At 35.9% G+C, this 19,406-nt stretch overlaps 1 protein-coding gene across 1 annotated transcript in view; it reads right to left on the reverse strand.

Annotated features, from left to right (window-relative positions):
* CA8 (carbonic anhydrase 8) overlaps nucleotides 1–19,406 on the reverse strand; it is a 162,202-nt gene that overhangs the window by 34,510 nt on the left and 108,286 nt on the right. The window lies entirely within an intron of this gene.

Consider the following 19,406-nt stretch of genomic DNA (forward strand, 5'->3'; position numbering starts at 1 on the left):
AGGAGTACCTGAGTTCAAATCTGGTCTCAGACACTTAACACTTACTAGCTGTGTAACCCTGGGCAAGTCACTTAACCCCAATTGCCTCACCAAAAAGAAAAATAATTTTAAAAAGAATAGACTATGCCAGATTAGCCTTATTTGCTATTTTGGCAGTGTTATTAAGCCTAATGGATCAGGAGAATAATATAGATATAGCCAAGGTTCCCAAGTTGTGCTCATAGGATACCACAAAGAACTCAGAAGAGTACTTTGGGATACTCTACACTACATGCTTTTTGATGAAGTTCTTGAATGTTTGAGATATGTTTTTGTTTATTTGTACTTTCCCCTATGCCAATAACATCTCAAACTTACTTGTTTGTAATGTCACATCTAATAGAAGATATTTTTTTTCCAGTTGTTGTGATAAAAAGCAGTTTTGGCAAAGCTAAAAATCAATACAAAAGATAAAATGTAGGTGGGAATGTTATAGATTCTTTTATCCTATTCTTATGTAAAAAATGGAGAAATGTACTAGACAAAATGCAATAAGGTATATTTAGATCTGGAAAAATGACTGTACCCAAAAAGTGTCCATTAATAGTCAGTCAGCCAACAAACATTACACTAAATATGAAACATATAAAGAAAGACAAAAATAGCCCTTTCCTTCAAGGATTTTACATATGAATTTGAAAGTAGGAATCAAGTACTCTAGGGATCATAGATTTAGAGATGGAAGCAATAGGAAAGGCTAAATGGAAACTTCTAATTTTATAGGTGAGGAAACTGAGGCTCAAAGAACCTAAGCAATTCTCCCAGAGTCACACAGCTGAGAAGGGTTCAAGGAAGGCTTTAAACACAGTTCTTAATTCAATGTCTAGTGGTCTATTCACCACACCACCCGATTGCCTATGCCTCAGTCCTATACTCTTTAACATTTCTTATGAATGACTAAAATATAGGCAGGTGACATGCTTGTCAAATTCTCAGAAGGATAGCTAATACACCGAATGACAGGGTTAGTTTCTTTTTTTTATTTTCTATTTTTAGGGTAAGTTTCTTTAAAAAGTATCTTGACAGTCTAGAATATTGGCCAAATCTAATAAAGATAAATATAACTGGCCAAATACGGTCATGTTAAATTTCTTATACTTGGGTCCAAAGATCAACTTTGTGAGTATTAAGATGGTGAAGACATGGCTATATGGTAATTTTTTAGAAGGATCCAGGGGTTTTAGTGGCTTTCAAGTGTAATGATTGGAATGATGCCACCTATTGGAGACTTGCTGTGGGAAAGCTCCACCATGAGGAAAATGCCTCAGAGGCATTGTGGCTTTTCCTTGGCATCAGGAAATGACGTTTGCTCATGGGTGCTGTCTATCAAGGCTACCAGCCAATCAACTTGAAGAGTCTCCTATTTTCTGGGAGGAGACAGGAAGGAGGAGAGGGAGCCTGTGCAGAGAGCTCTTGCGTTTTTTGGGTTCCTGACTTGGTGGTGGTGGCGGCAGAGGACTTCACAGGAAATTTGAGGAAAGATAGGAATGCCAGGCTGTTGGAATTCTGTTCTCAATCTTTTTCTTTCTATTTTCCAATAAACCCTTAAAAACCTAAACTCATTTTATCAGTGATTTAAGTCAGTTTCCCCCAAAACTGGGGGAACAGATTAGAATCCACACAAGCATGAGGCAATAGTATGATATCGCAGTTAAGGAGGCTAATGTGATAGTAAGCTACATAAAGTAGTTATGTGATTGCCCTTATCAAATCACATCTGGAATTTTGCATTAATTTCTGGATTCCATGGTTTAAGAAAGTAATTGATAAGCTATAAATAATCCAGAGAGAAGTAAACAGGATGATGTGTACCTTGAGATCATGACATTAAAAAAAATTGGTTTTATGAACTGGAAATATATGTCCTAGTGAAGAGAAGACTTAAAAGAGGGAGCTTATAGCTGTCTTCAAGTACATAAAGTACTGTGGAAGAAAGAATAGACTTATTCTGGGTGTCCTTAGATAACAGAGAAGTCACAAAAAAAGAAAAACAATGATGTGAGAAAGAGCTTTCTAACAAATTAACAACAACAAATTGAATTATTCAAAAATTGAATGGGCTCTTCTGCAGGTGGGTTACCCCTTCATTGGATATTTACAAAAGCTAGATAACAATTTGTCAAATAATGCCATAGAGGGGACTGTTGTTTAGTCAAATACAGTCAGTTCTATATTTTAGTCAAGATGGTCTCTGAGGGACCTGGAAGCTTTCAGATTCTATGACACAAAGGGCAAAGGGAAAATGCGTAATACATATAACTATGCTGTGATATATTGTCAATAATAACCATACTGAACAAAAAGATGGAGTAAAGGGTATAATCCAGGAAATATATTGTTAGAAAAGGAGATAGACTGGTCATTCACTGAAAGGGTGATATCTGATGGTCAATTTGAGTAATAACTGCCACATGACCTAGAGAAAGTCTTTAAGCACATTGGATGGACACCTAAGGAAATTTGTGAAGACTACACAAGATAAGAAGGCATGAATTTTTGTGATCTACACTACTGAACAAAGTAATCACATTGCTGAAATCACAGATCTATTGAAGTATTATAGCACTACAGTATTCAGTTTGTCACCAAGGTGCTTGAACTGTCACATAGCTATCATTACTTTTCCTTTTCCATTAACAACACCTGGCTCAATCTCTGTGTACTTAATAGTTACCGAATGAATGAATGAATGAATGAATGAATGAATGAATGAATGAACAATTTCATACTTACATAGCTTCAATAGTCTCCTAACTGTCTCCCTGATTCCAGGCAATCTGCATTCCAAGAGATCCTACATTGTAGGTCTTATTAATTTACTGCCTTGATTATGTCATTTAACTTCTCAGGAACCTCCATTGGTTGTCTCCTCATTAAGTCTGAATTCTACTGCTTCAATTCTCAAGACTTCTCATGATCTAGTCTTACCCCACTTATCCATAATTAACTTCTACTTATCCCCAGGTGTCTCTTCCACAATGGTCAAACTGATTTTTATGAATATAACACACTCTTTCCCCTCTGAAAACATTCACTCACATAAAATATTTTCCTTTGTTTTCTCTAGGGCCCAGCTCAATGCAAATATCTTCCATGAAACTTTTTTTAAAAAACTATTATAATCCTTACTGATCAATTTCTTCTCTGAACATCTATAATTTTATAGTCTGCTATACACAGTATCATAAAATATTATACTACCTTGCATCATGAAATAATTATTACATTTACTAATGCTATTCCCCTTCTGAGAGTTTAAGATCCTTGAGGCAGTCAGAATGACATTATTTTCCTTTATCCTTCAAAATGTTTATCACAGAAAAATAAAACAGGAGAAACCCAGAGCTGGGTCACAGATTCAGTATAAACTTTGGAGGGGACCTGAAGTGGAGGGATTTGAGGGGTGAGGATGAAACCTGAAGTTATATCCTAGGGCAATTAGTGACCTCAGATCCAGCTTATACCTGACCTCAGGAATAGAAGGAAGCAATAAATATATGGCATTGAACCTGGAGCAAGGTCAAAGAGTCGACCCACAAAAATGAGGGCTGTGACTTGTAACTGAATAATCAAAGAAAGGAAGTTAGCCCCAGGGGAGCCTGAAATCCTGTCACTCTGAACCTGAAAAAATAATAGCCAATGAGGACTGGGGCCAACAACATTCCACTAGAACTCCAACCACTGAGAAGCATACAGTTATGTTGCTCAGACATAAACCAAGGTCAGGAGTTTACAAAGCTCAGAAGAGTCAAACTTTGCCTTATATTAGAATTCTTATGGAACCCTGAAAGTTTGTAAATTACCTACCTTAGCCTTAAATATACTTAAGGAATAAAGCAGTCATTTTCCAGAGAAAACAGCAGTAGTACCCCACATCATACAAATCAGACCCAAACAAGTCTTCTGTATTCTTTCCAGAAATACACAAAGGCTGAACCTAACACAAAATCCCAGTTCAGCAAGAAAAATTCCCATGATAAAAACATATTTTGGTGCTAGATAAAAGAGGAAGAGAGAGAGAGAGAGAGAATAATTTCAAAATATCTACAAACAAATCATAAAATAAAAACAAAGGTTGGCCACAAGGTCAACTAGAAGACCTATAAGAAATGCAAGTTTTAAAAATTTATATTAAAAATTAAATGAGAACACTAGAAAAAAGAATTAGAAAAGAAAATGAGAGCACTGGAGGAAAGAATTGGCAGGAGAATTACATCAAGGATCCAATTAGTGTGAATATAATGAATTCCCAGAAGTGATCACAATATTTGAATTCACTGCATATTTCCAATGTGCTGGAACTAATTACCATATTTTATATAATTATAATTTCAAATAGTGCAAATATGAATACATATGACAACTTCAGGGAATTCCTTATTCATGCTAATCGGGACTTAGCTTTAGTAGCTTTAGGACAAAAAAGGTACAAAACTTTACAGAATAGCTCCTTAAAAATTATAATAGACCTACCCACCACCTGATCAAAGAAAGAGGAAAATAATAGACATATAAAAAAATTTATAGTTCTTTGTAAAGTTACCCAAAAAATGGTAGCTAAGGGAGTATCCAGTATAACAACATTGTGTTATAGGAGATGACAAAATGTACTAAGAGAAATCTTGAGGGGCAGATAAAGCACTGGCCCTGAATTCAGGAGGACCTGAATTCAAATCCAGCATCAGAGACTTGACACTTACTAACTTACTAGCTGTGTGACCCTGGGCAAGTCACTTAACCCTCATTGCCCTGCAGAGAGAGAGAGACAGAGACAGCGACAGAGAGAGAGAGACAGAGTGAGAGAGAGAGAGAGAGAGAAATCTGGAAAAACTTGTAAGAAACCAGAATGACTTAAGCAGAACTAGAATTTAAACAAAAACAACAGCCTTTAAAGGACAAATAACTTTGAAAGATATAAAAACTCTGAAAATTGCAATGGCCTATCATGATTCCAGGAAGTCAATGATGACACATGCAAATCTCCTGACAGAGGTGGCAGAGTCAAGATGCAGAATGATAACATACAATTTTGGACATGGCCAATGTGGAAATTTAGTTTTTTTGATTATGCATATTTATTACAAGTGTTTGGTGTGCTTTTTTTTCCTTTTCTATCAGTGAATAATATAAGGGAAAGGGAGATAAAATGGGGAGAAAAATACTTCTAAGTTTAAAAAAATTTTTTTAAATAAATGCTTATCGGGTCTTGAGCAGAGGTAGATTTGATGATTGAAACTGATGTTGTGAATAAAGAGACTGGCAGGCTACATGTAATACAAAGGCAATTCAAATTAAAACATAATAACTTCAGTTGATATTATAGTAAGGTTCTCCATAATGGCTAAGTAAAAAGTAATTGAAATGCAAAACTAAAAAAAAAACCCAGAGGGAAAAGAGTTCATGTCTGATTTTTCTATTTTACTTTATCATAAAGTATAAAAATATTAACCCTTGAATGGAATGGTGGATCATGCAAAGAGAAGCAAGAATGCATGAATGGATGAATGGATGTATGAAACAGCATGTATTAAATACTTAAATGTACCAGGAAATTTACTAAGCATTTGGAATGCAAAGAGAAATGAAAATATGGAGACTATAATAATAATTAGTGTAGAAAGGGACCATAATCAGGATTACTTTCCTTACTTTGAGCCTGAAGTTTATTTTCCTCCATTTGCTTATATTAGCACTTCAAAGTCACTGTGATCTCATCTATCCAATTACACAAATTACAGTCCAACCACATCTTCTCACCTTGTTTCCCATAATTACTCCATTAAAGCTCTGTCCATTGTACAAGAAGTCTTTCTGCAGGTCTTTTAATATTATATCGGTTTTCAGTACAGCATCCTTGTGATAGATTGTTCCTTGCTTTCTTTAAATGTCCAACAAAAAAAAATTAACTATCTTTTGCACATAACAATATATACACATGTTGTCCCCCCTTGAGGACAAAGGTAGTTTCACTTTTGTCTTAGTATCCTGGTGCCTAGCATGATACCTGGCATAAAATAGTCACTTAATTAACTTGCCTCTTTTCTTTTCATATATTTACTCGATGATACAATTCAGTCAATTAGTCAATAATTGTTGATTGTCCTTCATTCTTGAAGCGGACCATGACATCAGGGTGATGTCATGACTTGCACTCAATTGGATTAAAGTGAGGGAGAGCTATGCAAAGTCGCCAACCTTATTCTCTTCTCCAGAGCACGTTATATATCAGAATGATTGGAGATGGCCCCAGATGGGTTCTTTTTAAGGCAAATTGAGTTAAGTGACTTGCCCAGGGTCACATAGCTAGTGTCTGAGGTGAGATTTGAACTCAAGTCCTTCTGACTTCAGGGCCAGTGTTCAATCCACTGCACTACCTAGCTGTCCCAATCAGTCAATAAACATTTATTAGGTACCTACTATCTGTCAAGGACTGTGCTAAGCAGTTGGGAAACAAAGAAAGGAAAAAGAAAGTCTCCTCTGCGGGAACAACCATTCTAACAGGGAAACAAAATGTAAACAATTATGTTCAAACAAGATATATACAGAATAGATTGGAAATAATCAGTAGAAGGAAGGCACTACAATAAAGAAGAATAGGGAAAGGGCTCCTATAGCAGATGGGATTTTAGCTGGGACTTGAAGGAAGTCAGGGAATCTAGGAGGAGGAAATGAGAAAGGAATACATTCCATGAATGGGGGAAGAATTGATGGAAATACATCGAGTTAGGAAGTGGAGTTTCTTGTTGAAGGAATAACAAGAAGGCCAGTGACACCGTGGGGATAGAGGCTGGGGTAGAAGAGGAGATATAAATATGGATATAGGTATGGATATGGATATACATATGGATATATACGGGCAATCAACAATCTAATCTTGATTCCAGTACTCATGTCTTTCCTTTTTAGTTTCTAAGTTTTTTTGCCATAATGGTTTTTTTTCCAGTATTTCACTAATTATTAACAGAAAATTTATAAATAGAAAGCTGCCAGCATTTTCCCCTAATTTTAATTTTCCCAAATTTCAGAATTTCCTTCATTACCTATTTTCTTTCAGAAGACTGAAAAAAGCCTGGGATCAAATTAATCTAGTGTCCTAAAGCAAATGTCATTTTGTGTTCCTAAATTCAAGTGTTTCCTATTACCAAATGTTTCTTCATCTCATTTCTCATTTTTACAAGTAATTTTTAAATGCAAAATTTCTTGGCATTATTTTTCCTGATAGATATTGGCTATGTTAAAAGCTCAAAACCTCATCCATAAAGAAGCATTTGTTTCATGTTCCTCCTCATTTACCAGCTGGCCTATTTCTCCCAAGTCTCCCTTTTTCTGTGATATATATAGTTAATAAAGATTTAGGAAAGCATATTCATCAAAGAGTCATGGAACTGTAGAATCACAGGATTTGAACAGACCTTGAGAGGGCATCTAGTCCAAGTGTTCATCTCTAGGCAGGTTCACTCCTAAGCAATTCCAGAAAAAGTGAAAACAATATTTTTAAAGCCCTCCAGAGAAGGAAATAACATACCTTGCCCTGAAAATCCATACAAATATTTAACAGTTATCTCAGTATAACTACTTCTACTTACAACTAATCTATCTTCTTGCTGTAATTTAAGTACATTTCACTTTAGTATGATCAGCTAATATTTGCTTCTCTGAACAACCCAGCACTATAATTAGAAAACAAATAGTGTACACATAGCGGAGAAGTACAACTTTGCAATAAGGAAATCTTTTTCTAGCAAATCTGATTATCTTGAAGACAACTGAAAACATCATTAGTGAGCGATAAGAAAAAGACCCATTATTTCAATCTAATAGGGACATTATGAGAATCATTTAAATTAAATCATGTTTCCAAAGACATTTTCAGATACTCTATAAGTTGATTCCACTTTGAATAATATTCTATAATATACCGTAAATACAGGATAGACAGACTCATATAACTTTCAATTTTCATTCTAATGTGTGTATCATATTAAATTACTAAAGTATGGTGAGTTCAAGTACTACCAATTGGAATTATAGCTATAACCCTTTTCATTTATACTGGAAGGATAAAAGCTTTTACCTACTTGGTCATTCTGGGTTTGACCTTTTCTCTTTCCTCCCTATGGTCTCCTCTTTTCTGAAATATTTTATCCCTGTCTATCTTATAACCTTCTAGGTTATAAGAGAAAATTGATATGAAATTGATGCCAACTATAGCTTTAGTAAAGCAAAAGAAGACAACATTATTAATTACAAAAGCACATGTGGAGAAGGGTTCAGCACAGTCAAGGAGTACTTCAAGGACCAAGAAAGAGAAATGAAGACAGATCTGACACAGGTGATCATTCAGAGATATTAATTTGGGATGTCCTCATTTCTTTATATTTGGATTACTCCTCCATCTCTGGATTGAGATATGCTTTTCTTGTGGGAAAAAAATGACCCTTAGAGGCCTTTCATGACAATCTTTTTTTTTAAGTAAACTAATTAAAAGGTATATCAGTTATTTTAACAAGACTGGAAATAGCAGAAAATGCAAAACTTAAAAAAAGAAACTGTTCTTAGGAATACTAGGCGGGCAGAATATCTGATTTTACTAAAAGTCTTTTGCCTTGTGAAAAAAAAAAACTACTTAGGAAGAGAAGCTCCCCATAACAACAACAACAACAACAACAACAACAACAACAACAACAACAACAACAACAACATCAATAATCTTTACTTCAGAGAGAGATCATATCTCAGATCTCCTTCAGGCAGAGATAGAGTGAACTATAGAAAGAAAACATTTTTCGTCATCCTCCTACTCTAACTTTAAGGCATTCAAACATCAGAATCAGTAACAGATTAGCTATATGGGTAAAAACATGAAGTCAAGGCAACTGAGAAAAAAATGAACTAATCTCAAGGAAATGATCAAAGATGCATCTTTTAAGATCAATAACCAACTTCAGGATCCCAGGGGTGACAAGTATAACTACAATTTCTTGGTGGGAAAGAAATAAATTCATTTTCAATTCAGTCACCAAGATCTATACTAGTAGACCTGAACTAGAGAATTTATAACACCTAGGTTGGTTAATGGCTAATCCTTCAAACAAGGACAAAACCAGGAATCACATAGCTTAAATGCTAAGAAAGTCACAAATCCTTTATGGGAATAATCAGCAAAGTCCTAGTTATCAGACCTCCAGGATATCCAAAACTTTTCATGTAAAACTCTGTCATCTTAGAGAAGAACCAGCAAGCTACCTTGGGTAAAGCATGGTTAAAATAAATCTGATTATTTAAAACGTTTTTTTAAGCACTGGCATGAATTTTTTGCCTTTTGAGTTCCAGATGCTTAAATGAAACATTCATGCTTTAAATTCAAAGTCAGACTGTCAAATCATTTCACTTTAATAAAAATTTGAATTACCTGCCTTAGGGCATTATTTAATATCAAATAAAAAAGTACACATTCATGAGTCTGATTTCCCAAAGTAATTTTTATGTAGAACTAAGACTAGATTTGTATTACACATTGCAAGATTAAAGGAACAAAGTATGTAATCACAAAAGCCTATGAAATGAGGGTTTGAGTCACTTCAGAAAGGACTCCTAAAATTACATATAGGATAGAGATTTATTCATACTACTGTGAAAGATTCCAGGGGAAAACTACTATCTCAATAATCCCTACCAGTAGAATAGAAGGACACTATGCTCCCTATAGCAATATTGCATTGGAATCACAATTGCACATCATTTTAAATTTTTGAAAAATTTTATCATTCTTTAAATCCAATATGATCTAAGATATATGAAATACATTGATATATAAATGTTTCTACTTCACTGTGTTGCTGTGATCTTTGTTTTTAATAAGTATAACTGATGGAACAACTAATACTTAGGAAGAAGTGGGCACTAATCTAGGATTACATAGCAGCCAAATCCTCAGGGAAGATTTTTGAATAAATATATACTTTATGACCATTTATCAATGTACATACCACATAAGAGAATTGATCATTTATCTTCTGTCAACTTTGATCATATAAGTATACCTATGACCAGTACAGTCAAAGAAATAACTGTTCGATAATCTGCTGAATAACAATGTCACAAAGGGCAAAAAGTAGGGCAACATATGCTTACCAATGATATTCACTAGTTTCATGGAATATGTCCTGTTCAAAATCCCCCAAAAGGAGGGATGTTTTACTGAGAGATTTCATACCTGCTCTGATATGGAGATAATATTGCTTAGATTACATGAAACTTTGGAAAACTACAAGACCTCCACAACAGAATTTATGGTCACTCAAAAGAGACCAGCCAGGCCATCCACCTCAGAAAAATAAGGCCAATGAAAAATGCATATTGCCCGGAATGTGCTCTATGTTTGAACAGATAACCCATTTAGATTTTTCTTTGCTGTGTATAGCTTTGACAGAATCGAAAGAAGGACCATGTGCTTGACTGAGTCCTGAATTGGATAACAGATCAGACCGGATTGCATTTGGAAAACCATGAAACAAATTGCATCAACCCCATCACTGTCACAAAAGTTCATCTTTTCACTAGATCGAATAATTTAAAAGTTGAAGGTTGGACTTGTAACCCATACATAAAAGATTACCCATAATAACATAGCAAATAATTGATCCAGCCTCTTCTGGAATACCTACAACTGGGGAAAACCCACCTCCCTGTGAGGCAGCTAATTCCTCTTTTGGACAGTTCTAGATGGTTTCTGTTTTTGTTTGCTTGCTTGCTCTTCTCCTGATCTGAGCCCTAAATTTATCTCTATGCACTCTGTTGGTTTGCTTCACTGGGACCAAACACAGCCCTTCAAATACTTGAACACAGTTGTCAAGTTTGAATCTTCTTCAAACTAAAAACAGAGTTCCTTCAACCAAACCTTCTATGTCATAAACTCAAGGTCCTTCCCTATTCTGGTTGAACAATCTCCAACTGACCAAGGTCCTTAAACTGTGGTCTCAAAAACTGAACAAAATACTCAAGGTGAGGTCTGATAACAACCAATTACAGCAGGATTATCACTTCCCTTTTCTTGGAAACTATGCTTCCTCCTAATGTAGCCTAAATTTGCTTTCACTTTTGTAACTACCATATCCCACTACTATTTCATATTAGGTTTCCATTCCACTAAAACTTCCAAAACATTTTAAAATAACTGCTGTCTACCCAAGCTTCTCCCTTCTAAAAACTGTGAAGTTGATTGATTTTTGTACCCTAGTATGTCTTTACATTTATCCTATTGAATTTCAACTTATTATTAAGTCCAATGCTTTATCCTGCTAAGATATTTTTTGGATTTTAACTTTCCGTGTTAGGTATCCCTCCAAACAATCTGGAAATTTGATGTGTGTCATTTATTCCTTTATCTAAATCATTTAGAAAATTGTAATACAACATAAGGCCAAAGACAGATCAATGGGACACTTCTCTAGAAACCACCTGCTTTGTGTTTGGTTCATTAACAACTACTCTGAGTTCAAACAACGAAACAGTTCTGAATTCATTTCATTGCATTATTTCTCCATCTGCTCTGAGCATATTATAATATATTTTCAGAAGTGTTGATGAAATCTACCTTAACTATACCTTCAACTATTAGTTTAGTAATCCTGTCAATCAAGGGAATGACTACCACATGTTCTTGATGAATCCATGCTGACACCAATACCCTTGCCACATATTTGCAAAAAAATCCCTTTAATGATCCTTTCTTGAATTTTCCCAGGAAGAGAAGTCAAGCTCACAGGCCTATAGTTTTATATTCTGCTTTCTTCCTCTTTGAGATGACATTTGACCTCCAATCTTATGGGACCTCTACATATTACAAGATTTTGCAAATATCACTGCCAGTGACTCCACAACCACAACTTCCAGTATGTTCAGGACCCAATAATGTAGTTCATCTGGGCCAAGGAATTCACAAGTATAGCTAAATGCTCTTTTAGTAACTCCTTACTTATCTTGAATATTAATTCTAAATATGAGTCATTTTTATTCTGTCATTTCCAGGGTGGCATAGAAAACCAAAATGAAATGAGAATTGAGTAGTTCTTCCTCCTCTATGTTGTCTGCTATCATCATCCTATCTACTCCAAGGAAAAATCCTATCCTTGTTATTATCCTCCCCTTTAAAAAAACAACACCCTTTGTTGTTGTCCTTAACTGTATTTATTCCAGCTTCTTTATTCTTGACACTAGTTTTGTAGGATTATATCAGATGCATATTCATCTTTTGTAACTTAGATTGGCTTCTGTCTTCTGTACATTTCTTTTTTAAATCTAAGTTACTTCATGAGTTCCCTGTGCATCCACATTGGTATCTTCAGACAAATATAATTTTTGTTATTCTCATTGGTCATATTTCCCTTTATGAACTTAGAATTTCAATTCTTAACATTTCCCAACCCTCCTCACCTGACTCCCCCAGAATATTTTAGTCAATAGAAAGAATCCTACCTATAATTCCTTTGAAATCAACTTTCGCCAAAGTAAGGACCATGTGAGTCTCTACTCAGTTTTCTTTGTTTTTATCATAAACTCTAAGATGAAGTGATTATACCACCACCTCCATTTTCAAACAATAAAATCATTTCTATCTCTCCCTCTCCCTCTTTGATCTTCATCCAAATATTGCCTACCATGTTTTCTCTTCCTACATCTTCCATTTCCTCACATGACTATATATGATGCTACCCAAACCTTCCTTTGCCTATCCTGTTTCTTTTCAATAAGGTATTATCAATCCATGTCCTTAGTTCAGTTATCAGTTTCATCTCACCAAGTCTCAGTGGCAGCTTTGAGGTCAAATTTGCCTTCCTGTGTTAGAACCTCTAAGAGTTCCCTTTGTTTATCACATAAACTTTGAGCATTTCTGCCTAAGTACTTTAGGCTTTGGGTTTTATTATTGATTCTATTTTGGATTTTATCTTTTGTAAATGTCTATGCCCTTTAATACTTACTTAGGGGATGTACAAAGGAAGACTTCTTCCTGCATTGTTCTTTTTAGGTTAAAGCCCTATGGATTAAATTTGGATTAAATATGCATGGAAAATACTTTCTGACCAGAACTTATTAGGTATACTACATCTCTGACTATTAATCTGTCAATCTTTTATTAAAGCAATGATCCAGAAATACTAATCCTACTTTCAGACAGTAGATTCTTAGTGAACTATTTACTTCCCAAATTTATTTTTCTCTTCTGTATTTCTTTCCCAGGCAACTAGGAAGAAAACACAACCTGGGCCCTTCTAGCTTTCAGTTTCCTGCCCCAAACTTCAAAATAATTGGCAAAACTTTTGAGGTTCCTTCTAGTAATATCATTTGTCCTCACTTGAATCGCTAAAGTGAATAGATCTCATTCATTTTGGATGTCTTAAGAGATTCTTTGTTATGACATAGATATATGTACTGAGGAGATAACAGACCTCTCTGTTCTTATTAGGTCAATAAATAGGTTCCTTGGGACCAACGAGTAGGAAATTATCAACTACTACTACTATTACACCCAGCCTGAGTCTTATATTGGTATCCAAAAAAAAAAATTTAAGGCCAAAGAAAGCTTTCAGTGAATTGATTAGATATTCTATTGCATATTTACCAATAAAGTGGTACCAGATTACTACCAAAATTTACCCCTTCACTCCTATTCACATGCTTTTGATTGGAAAATTGTCATGAAAGGGTCTTCTACACATTTATGTCATCTAATCACAACTGGGCTCTGACTACAGTAATTCCCTACTATTGTCGAATGGATCCCTTATCCCACTCAACACAGAGGATATTCCAAATATTCTCTTCTCTTCTCAAGCCTCTAACACCATTCCCTCCCCTTCCCTCTCAGCTTAGGACTTCTTCTTATACTTCAACAAAAACAATAAGACCATTCACTTCAAACTCCCCTTTGTCCTCTTCTGATCTCACATCTCCCTAACTTTATCCCCCATTTACTGAAAGTTCTGAAGAAAAGATAAGTCTTTTCTCCTTTCCAGGCCAACCCCTCTATATGCAAACTTGATCCCACTCTCTCCCATTTCCAGCAGATTGCTCCCAATTCCCTGCCCATCTCGAATCTTTTTTCTTTTTTCCTTTTTTTATTTGTGGGGCAATGAGGGTTAAGTGACTTGCCCGGGGTCACACAGCTAGTAAGTGTCAAGTATCTGAGGCCGGATTTGAACTCAGGTCCTCCTGAATCTAGGGTTGATGCTTTTATCCACTGCGCCACCTAGCTGCCCCCACCCATCTCTAATCCTCACTCTTCCCCATCTATAAATTCTTTCCCTGCTATCTACAAATATGCCCTAAACTTTCTTATTCTTAAAAATTCTCACTCAATCCTCTAATCCCTGTACTTTTCCTATATCTTCTATTTCTTAGCTTCACAGAAATGCCTCACAAAGCAGCATCTTTACCTTAGTTTCCTCATTCTTACTACAAGAATGGAATTAAAAGTGAAGTTTGTTAGCCAGTATAGGAATAGAAAGAAATTGAAGTAAATATAGTTATTTCTAAGGTGACTTTGTCTTTATTATATAAGAAACTCTTTTAGAGGTTTTCCACTTGTGAAAAGCAGTGGTTTTATCAGTAACCTTGAGTATGAAAGCAGCTATCAAGTACCTTCTTTTAAAGAATCTCTAGCCTTACAGGTCATCTAAACCAATCTTTTCAATTTACATATGAGGAAAGAGAGAAGAAGAGATGCCAAGTGATTTCTCTAAAGTTTTACATGTACTAAGCATGAGAGGCAGGAGGACATGGACCCAGGTCCCCTGACTCCAGAAGCACTATGTCATGATACCTCTGAAAAAGAGAGGAAGGAGCCAGATTTCTCAAATAGAAGAAAAGATTAAAAGATAAAAGTTTAACTGGCAGGAAAACTGATGAGATGGGGGAAAATACTCTTGAAAGGGCTTCACATTCAAGTGTGATTATAGTGGAGTGATCATACCGTCTTCTGACTATTTCATCTTTCCTACTTCCCTGTGAGACAAGAGAGGGAACAAAGAAGTCCACATGAACCCTGCAGAGCTTTTATCACTGCTCAGGAATTCTAGTGAGGCCAACTAAGGCCGAGCCTCTCACTAGGTCTACTATCCTACAAATAGGTTGTCTTTGGTTATAATGAAGGGAAGATTCTAGAATCATACTCATGCATACTCTATGTAGCAGGCTTCTGAAATAGACAAAAAGAGAAAGCTTATATTTTACTAGGGCAGGAAAGCTGAATCTCTGTTTCAGTTCTATCATCTGCTAGTTATGTGACCACAGGTAAATCATCTCTCTGTGAGCCTCAGTTTCCTCATAAGTAAAAAAAGAGAAAATAAAGCTTATACTACATACCCCATATGGTTGTTTTAAGAAAAGTGCTTTGTAAACCTTAAAGTGCTTTGCAAATGCTTATTATTGTTATTCTTTATTATAAAACCTTGTGCATTTTTCATTATGTGCTAAACATTAATGTTTCTTTATTGCATAAACTAGTCAAGAATCAAAATTATATCTATTAATCAATTAATGATTATTTATTAAGGACCCATTCTGTGCCAGAGACTATGAGTTAAAAGAATGAAACAATTTTTACTCAGGAGTTTAGATTCAAATGGAAGAGACAAATAGGTATAAAAATATACACAGCACAATATACACACTGATTTTTTGTTGTTGTTCAATTATTTCAGTCTTGTCCAAATCTTCATGGCCCCATTTGGGGTTTTCCTGGTGAAGATACTAGAGTAGTTTGCCATTTCATTCTCCCGATCATTTTACTGATGAGGAAACTGAGGCAAACAGGATAAGTGATTTACCCTGGCTTTCCTAGGCTTTTTTGTGACAAAATAGAAAAGAGACTTCGGATTCATTTTGCATTTCTTAGAGCAAGTAAAACAGTGGGGGATGAACTATGATCTTTACCCTCTGGACAGAACAGGAAGAGCTTGCAAGAAAATTTGTATAGCAAGTTTCTAAGAAACAGCTTCTTATGACTATGCCAGTCAAGCAAAAGAAGCCAATCAGCCATGGTAGAAAAAGATAGGATGCAGGGTGCCTCTATGTTGAGCACTCTGAACCTGTGAGGGCATACCCCCTTACAAATACATACAAAGTAATTAAATAAAAGGGAGGTCATTATGGGTTGGGAGAATCAGGAAAGATTTCATGTAGAAGATGGTGATTGAGCTACATCTTGAAAGAATAGACAGACTCTATGAGGTGATGGTAAGAAAGTAATATATTCCAGCCATATGAGATGATCAGTGCTTAGGTGTGGAGACAGGAAATGGAACATCATGTAAAGAGCAGAGAGACAACCAGATTGTCTGGGGGAGAGAAAGTAATATCCAGTAAGGTCAAAAGCATTGGGGTGGTGGCAGTTGTACAGGGCTTTAAAAATTAAACAAAGGAGTTTGTATTTTATCCTAGAGGAACTAGGAAGCTACTAGAGCTGAATGAATAGAGAAATCACATGGTCACATGGTTATATGTCTTTAAAGAGAATTGCTTTGGCAATAGTGAGTCAGATAGACTGGAGTGGGAAAAGATTTGAAGCAGACACCAAATAGGAGGCAGTTGCAATAGTCCAGGCAAGAAGTAATGAAGGCTGGGGCAGCTAGGTGACTCAGTGGATAAAGCACTGGCCCTGGATTCAGAAGGACCTGAGTTCAAATCCAGCCTCAGACACTTGACACTAGCTGTGTGACCCTGGGCAAATCACTTGACCCTCATTGCCCCGCCAAAAAAAGAAAAAAGTAATGAGGGCCTGGACTAAGATAGAAACTGCGTGAGAGGAGAGAAGAGATCAGATATGAGGGGTATTATCAAGATTAAAAAGGCCAATATTTGGCAAATGATTTGATAAGTGGGTTAAGGTTAAGTGAGAAATCCAGGATAATTTGAGATTCTAAACCTGGGAGACTGGAAGAATGGTGATACTGATGGAGGAGGCTAAAAAGGGTTAACAAACAACCTAAGATCTGAGTTCTAAGACCAGAGCTCTAAAAGGGACTAATACATAACCTATCAACTGTAGCTAAAAGGAGCTAGCAGATTACCTAAAACTTGAGTTCTTGTCAATAGTACCTAAAAGGGCTAAAAGAGAAACTAAGGTTTGTATTCTTATTAACAGTACTGTAACCAAGAAGGTTCAAGTCCCTATCAAACAACACCATTAAGAGACAGTAACTATTGACCATTTTTTTTGGTGGGGCAATGAGGGTTAAGTGACTTGCCCAGGGTCACACAGCTAGTAAGTATCAAGTGTCTAAGGCCACATCTGAACTGAGGTCCTCTTGAATCCAGGGCTGGGGCTTTATCCACTGCACCACCTAGCTGCCCCCATCATTAACTACTAATAGCAAGTTTAAGCGTGTCTTTAGGAACATGTGTCTTTAGGTTCACCTTACGACATGTAAACCCCTAAAACACACCTCCAAGGAAAAAGGTACCTGCCTCTTGGGTTGTCTTAGGACCCCAGTAAGTCCAATTTAGGATAAGACCTCCCATGTACCTCCTTAAGAAGGAGATTAAGATAATGAGAAGATAACCTACTTTTTCTTACTATAAATATAACCATTTTCCTCTCCCTATTCGAGACACCTATCTCCTTTGGTTGCTTCTCCCTGTGGCCTCATAGTATTTTTTTTTTTTTAGTGAGGCAATTGGGGTTAAGTGACTTGCCCAGGGTCACACAGCTAGTAAGTGTTAAGTGTCTGAGGCCGGATTTGAACTCAGGTACTCCTGACTCCAGGGCTGGTGCTCTATCCACTGGCCTCATAGTATTTTAATAAAACTTGGGAAACTGAGTCTTATAATTCTTTGGAATGCCTCATTATCAATTTAATCAATTAAATCCATCCCCATATCAATACCTTTGAAAGAAATAGAAGAATTTGGAAGAATAAAGGATTTAGGCAGAAGAAGAATAAGTTCAGTTTTATAAATGTTGTGTTTAAATTGTTTCCAATGGGTAAATCCAATGGGAAATGGGTGGTGTGGTACTGAAGGTCCAGAAAGAGACTGGGGCTGGATATATAAATCTGGAATCATATGAATAGAAACGATAATTAAACACATGGAGCTGATGACTTTATCAAGGAAGAAAATGTAGAGGAAAAATAGAAAAGGACTTAGGAAAGAATCTTGGGAAACACACAGTTAGGATGGGTATAGATATGGATGATGAACTAGTAAAGGAGACTGAAAAAGAGAAGTCAGACAAATAATAAATAATAGCTAACAATAGTGAATATTTATATAGCATTTACTATGTATGAGGCAGTATGCTAAGTGCTTTACAATTATCTTCCTATTTGATCCTCACAATAGCCCTTGGAGATAGGTGCTATCATAAACCCCATTTTACAGATGAGGAATTGGGGCAAACTGAGATTAAGTTATTTTCCCAAGGTCACATAGCTAGTAAGTGTCCAAGTCAAATTTCAACTCAGGTCTTCCTTATTCCAGGCCCAGTACTCTATCCACTTTACCATCTAAGCAGAATCTAATCAGGAGACATATTGCCATCAAAACCTTGATGAGAGAGTATTCAGAATCAAATACCCCAGGTAAATCAGGAAGGATTAAGGCTCAGATCTGTAAACTAAATTGACAACTGATATAATACTAAAAGCTAACTTTACATAGTGATTTAAGGCTTGCAAAGACTTTATGCAAATCTCATTCAATCCCACAACAATATTAAAAGATAGACGTTATTGTCATTCCCATTTTACAGATGAGGAAATTGAGATAGACAGAGATTAAGAGACTTGCCCAGGGTTACAAAATGCTTTTTATTTTATTTTTTTTTACAAAATGCTTTTAAGACTCATCACTTTTTCCACTATGCCACCTAGAAGCCTGGAGCTGATATTTTTGAAGAGAACAACGATGATTAGGTCTGAATCCAGATTGCAAAATGTTGACTAAGAGGAAAGGACATACAATTGGCCAGTGTAGACAGATCTTTTAAGGAGAATGGCTGAGAAAGTGAAGGGAGACATTGCACAACAGCTTGAGGGGATGCTAGCTAGGGTCTAGGGAAGGTTTAAGGATGGAGAGACACGGGCAATCTAACTCAATCACTACCATATATTGAGAAGTACCCAATGCATATAGATGATAAATGCTTCTGAATGGACTGTTGAGTATATCAAGAAAAACTTTCCTAATTTATATCTCTATCTTTCCAAATTTTGAACAGCAATTCTGGCCTTGGGGGCACTATATTGGCCTGTGCTATTTATAGTTGCACCCAGCCATCTAGACTCCCCCCCAAATACACTGACCATCACTTACTGAGAGAATAAGAGTCAAAATTCAAAATTTCAGACTACATTGGATTACTATTA

The sequence above is a fragment of the Dromiciops gliroides genome, chromosome 1 (assembly GCF_019393635.1).
Source record: "Dromiciops gliroides isolate mDroGli1 chromosome 1, mDroGli1.pri, whole genome shotgun sequence".
Taxonomy (NCBI): Eukaryota; Metazoa; Chordata; class Mammalia; order Microbiotheria; family Microbiotheriidae; genus Dromiciops; species Dromiciops gliroides.